We start from the raw sequence: 5,508 nt of genomic DNA, 5'->3' as shown, positions 1-5,508 counted from the left end.
CCGCAACCGGCACGAAGACCTGGTCACACTGGCTCAGCCTGCTATACCTACGGTCATCGTGCCGGCAGTATACAACTCCAAGGCTAGGACCCCTGCCCACAGGGCCTATGCTACGCGTTGGCTTGCGCAGAGGGGTGACACCCATGGGCTGTGGTTTGGACTCCCCTTTGCTGAGATACTGGTGAATGAGACGTATTTGGGTCATGGTGTAAATACCCTAGCTAAACATATAGGTGTGAACCAAGAATGAATGAGATAGCTATATGATTAGGTAGCTCTATCAAAACTGATGTGTAGCATCAAGTTAGAATCTCAGGTGGTTATCTCTCAGCCTGCCTATTAAGCAAAAACAATGCCGGAACCAGCGAATTCATTTGGTCGCACCATAGGGCATACCAAGTATGTTCAAATGGACTAAGGTCTGCAGACCACCTTACCCACCCAGGGCCGGCTGACCTCTTTGAGTTTCGAGGCCACCGCCTTTGGGCTTCCTGTTATGGAAAAATCTCGGTAATAATGGTAATGCATATAATACATATACAACATAACATGCCATTTTTCAAGGGCGGGAGACAGGCTTCCTACGTCTTATAAAAGGAAGTTGCTCTCCTTCTCATACATCAACCTAACATGCCATTTTTCAAGGGCGGGCAACAATCAATTCTGCCTGCCATATAGCATTGTGTTTTTCATACAGTTATGCAGCATTCAATATCTGCCAGGTATTGAATGTTGTTTATGTTTACAAAAGACGCGCTATCAAAATGATGAAAGCAGGTAATTCTTGCATTTTTTAAGATTTTGTGAAAAAATGTAATATAACAATTTAAGTGAGTTTTTGAATATCTCATGAAAAAATGTTTAATATATCATTTAATATTTATATTACATTTTTTCATGCAATATTTGAAAAAAAAATTTAGGGCCTCAACTTCTCTTGAGCCGTCCAAGTACCCACTTCACCTGCCCTCAATAAGATAAATTTTTTTTTTAAGTGATGGACATTTCTTTACTACTACTTATAGACAGATGAAGGACAGTGGTGGCTAAAATGTTAACACTGTCTTAACATTTTTAAAATGACATCGGTTTTCTTCACGGTTTGAATGTCTTTTTTGATAATGTAGTTTGAACATGTTCTAACAACATAAGAGTTACCCTGGTCACGTCCATGGCAATTTTGTTAAAATTATTGAACTGCTCGAACCTTTTTGTTGAACAAAATGACAACTCGGTAATTTATTCATGAAAGCTGCTACGGCTAAAGTAAAAGAAAAGTAAAATTACAAAATCTAAATTTTTGAAAGCCAAAAACTGATGTGTGGGATGGTGTTGGGACGGAGTTGAGATCAAAGGAGCTGTTATGCCATGGCCAATCACATGACCCCATTGTACAGAGTGCAGAACCCACGTTAAATGCTGTCATGCCATTGGCTATGGCACATAGCTGCTCCCTGGATCCCTGCTCGGGGGTGGGCGTACACCACCCTCTCTCTCTCTCTCTCATAACAATATCAATCAGTTTCGCAGTTGGTGTGTGCTTTGTCGACAGGTTGAAGAAACCACACATTTTTTTTGGTCTTGTAAAGTGTTTCGGGAATTGTTTTCTAAAACTTGGAGGGCTCCATCAGTTGTGCGGGAGGGCTGCTTTGCATTAGATCTTATCCTCGGCCCAGCTATAATTAGATGCGAAAAGAAGTGGAGGTCGACTATTTGAAGAGTTTGGTTATTTACAGTGTGGTGGTTCTTGGCTGATGTGTATGCTATCTTACGTATATATCTCAAAGACCTGCCTTTGCCTCCAACCGATCCTCATCTAGATGTCTGTGGTCCTTGATGAGTTTTCTGTTTTGTGTTCGGGTTTTTCTGTTTTTGTGTAAATGGTGTTTTCATGTTGTGCTGTTGTGTTTGTGCTTGTGGGACTCAACGCTTTGTTGAGTTTCACTTTTAAGTAATGTTGATCGCTTTTCGTCTCTCTCTCTCTCTGCACTGCCATTGACCAACTGAATGATTGGGTGTTTTGGGAGTTCAGGTAGTGTGTAGGTTCAGAGGTCAGGAGGGAATGGTACTTGGGCTGTTTGAAGCTGATGTTGATGTTGGCTTTGTTCATTAATAGGTGATACCTGTGAAAGGTGGTGGTGGTTGTTTCATTGATGAGTCTATTTTTTCGGCACTTATCTGGCGTATCGCTAGCTTTGGCTACCGTGGTGGGTCAATTTTTCTTTCTTTTTTTTCTTTTCCAGATTTTCTTGTATCTAAGCCTACAAAGCATTAGAAGCTTCACGAACTGAATTGAAGTTGTGTTGGACATTATGGGTTACGGGTCCAACCCGCAATCTGACCCGGTTTGACACCATGTTAGTGGGTCACGTAAGTGACTGGATGATGGAGGTAGTGGGTGGGAGTTACGTGAATGTGGAGAGACCACATTCACGTAACTGCCCAATTCTCCATTATAAATATGGGATTAGGGGCTATGAAGATGATGAGAGTTCATAGCCATATCCTGCCCAAACTCACTTCTGCATTCAAGCTTAAGCAGAACAGGGTCCTGCTCACCGTCGACATAAGGCCTGGGCTCATTGTGGGCGTCGATCGGCTGAGGAGAACGCCGAATCACCTACACAATCAATGGCGAATCCAGGTACGCTCCCTGTCTATTTGTTTTCACAGGGTTTCGCCCAACATTGGGTTATGGGCCCACCACACTTCCGCTGCGCGTGGCCGTGTAGGGCGATTTGGCGTCGGTAGAGTCGTAGTGGGGCGACAACCACCGATTAGCCGAAGACTGTCGCTGTGAGGCGACAGTCATCACCGGTAAATGTCACCTGACAAAAGGCGACAAATTTTTTTCCCTGTTCTGGCAAACCTTAAAAAAAAAAAAAAATTATACCTGTGGCCGTTGGGCTGCAGGCCAGTTTTGCCGTCGCCGGTAGTATTGCCGGAGCCGTCACAAGAAAACCCCTGCACCGTTGGGTTGCAGGGTGGTCGGCTTATGCAGGAGATGTTGTCGTGGTTGAACGCCGGATGGCCGGCAAAAGCAACATAAAAATTTATTCGTATTATGGAGCACACCCATGCACACATTTTAATGCATGTATATTCATGACATAATATTAGTTTATACTACAACAAAAATGCATAAACTAATTATCATAAATTTAGTCATAATTCATGCTTAAAATCATCATGCATAACTTAACCAACGCTAAATACATGAATTAACATGCATAAGTCATGCATTATTCAAAATAAATACTTTATAAAGCATGAAAAATAACAAAAGCATGCTCATATGGGTAAAACTCAGGGTCCACATGTAGGAACCGGTCTAAAAACACTCTGAACCGGTCTGAAACCGCCCCGAACCGGTTCCGAACCTTATAAACCGGTACTTAATATGAACAAAAGTTCCATAAAACCCTATAACCGTATACCAAAACCCCTGTATTTCTTTAAATCTATAAAAACAGGGTCTCAGCATCCCGGAACCGGTGAAAATATGCTGGTGACAGTCACATCCAACATCACATTTTGGAAATGAGGAATATTGCGACTCAACTGAATGACATGAAGTTCGCCATCTCTGACTCATTTTTAGTCCATTTGATCTTAACCTCGTTACCTACTGAGTATGGACCCTTTAAAATCTCCTACAACACACATAATGATGAGTGGTCTTTTAATGACCTCTTGAGTAAGTGTGTTGAGGAAGAGGAGAGGTTGAAGGGTGAGAGGGTGCCAAGTGCACATATGGCCTCTCATAAGGATAAACAGAGGTCGAGGCCAAAGAAAAACTTCTTCAAAAAGAAGAATCAGAAGAGAGCCACTGGGGAGAGTTCAAACTCTCAGGCGAAAGCCAAATCCCAGTTTGGTGGCCCTTCTCTAAAGTGTTTCTTCTGCAAAAAGAAAGGGCATAAGAAGATGGACTGTTTGAAGTTCAAGAAGTGACTCTAAAATAAAGGTAATAAGTCATTCGTTTCTCATGAGTGCAATTTAATTCATGTTCCATTGCATAGTTGGTGAATTGATTCTGGTGCCACGGTGCACATTGCCAACTCTTTGCAGGCATTTCTGAACAAAAGGGAACCAACGGAGCATGAAAGAAGCATCTTCTCAGGAATTAAGATGCGTTCGCATGTCAAGAGCGTTGGGACCTGCAGAATTGTGTTGGAGTCAGGATTCATGTTGGATTTTGTCGATACATTTTATGTTCCATCTTATAGTCGGAGCCTAATTTCAATTTCAAAACTTGATAAATTTGATTTTGTGTTTAAATTTGAAAAATCTGAACTTATTATTATGAAAAATTCAATGAATATAGGTTCTGGATATTTGTGTGATGGTTTGTATCGATTAAGAACCAAACTCCAAATTCAGGAATCTAACTCCATTGAGAACACAATGATTGGCAATAAACGTGGTCTAAAGGATGATCAATCCTATTTGCTTTGGCATCGGAGGTTAGGACATATCTCGAAAGAGAGAGTCCAAAGACTCGTGAAAGAGGGAATCCTTGGATCCCTTGATTTTACGAATATAGAGCCATGTGTTGACTGCATAAAGGCTAAGCAGTCTAACACATATAAGAAAGATGCCAAACGCAGCAATGAAAAGTTAGAAATAGTGCATACGGATGTCTGCGGCCCTTTTTCACCGTGTTATACGGGTGAAAAGTATTTTGTCACCTTTATAGACGATTACTCACGGTATATGTATCTCTACTTATTATCTGAAAAATCAGAAGTCTTTCAGGTTTTTAAGGACTTCAAGAAAGAAGTAGATAAACAAACCGGTAAAGTTATTAAGGTTGTCAGGTCAGATAGAGGTGGCGAATATTATGGTCGTTTCACTGAGATGAGACAAAAGGAAGGTCCATTAGCGCGGTTTCTAAAAGAGGAAGGCATTGTACCTCAGTATACCATGCCTGGTAGTGCTTATCAGAATGGTGTAGCTGAAAGGAGAAACCGTACGCTTAAAGAAATGGTTCGAGCGATGTTGAATCACTCAAATCTTCCTTTGACCTTGTGGGGTGAAGCTCTTAGGACTGCAGTGCATATTTTGAATAAGGTTCCTACGAAGGTTGTTTAAAAGACTCCTTACGAGTTATGGACAGGTAGAAAACCTTCTTTGTCATATATGCACATATGGGGATGTCCAGCAGAAGCTAAATTGTATAACCCACATATAAAAGCTTTTGATCCTAGGACAACTAGTGGTTTCTACATTGGTTATCCAGAAAGATCGAAAGGCTTTAGGTTTTATTGTCCATCTCATACACCACAGATAGTGGAAATAGATAAAGCAAGATTTCTTGAAAATGGTTCTGTTGGGATAGATGCATTTCAAAATATTAATTTTGAGGAAATGCAGGATTCAGGTTTCTCACCTGCTAAGGATAATGACCCGACTTTCTCTATCATTGTTCCTTCGAGTAATGTAAGAGAAAGTCCAGTCAATGAACATCAATCCCAACTAGATCCGGTTGTTAATGAGGATATACAACAA

Source organism: Nuphar pumila, chromosome 8 (genome assembly GCF_984573655.1).
Source record: "Nuphar pumila chromosome 8, dmNupPumi1.hap1.1, whole genome shotgun sequence".
Taxonomy (NCBI): Eukaryota; Viridiplantae; Streptophyta; class Magnoliopsida; order Nymphaeales; family Nymphaeaceae; genus Nuphar; species Nuphar pumila.
The sequence above is the reverse complement of the archived record's forward strand: the minus strand, read 5'-3'. Positions refer to the sequence as shown.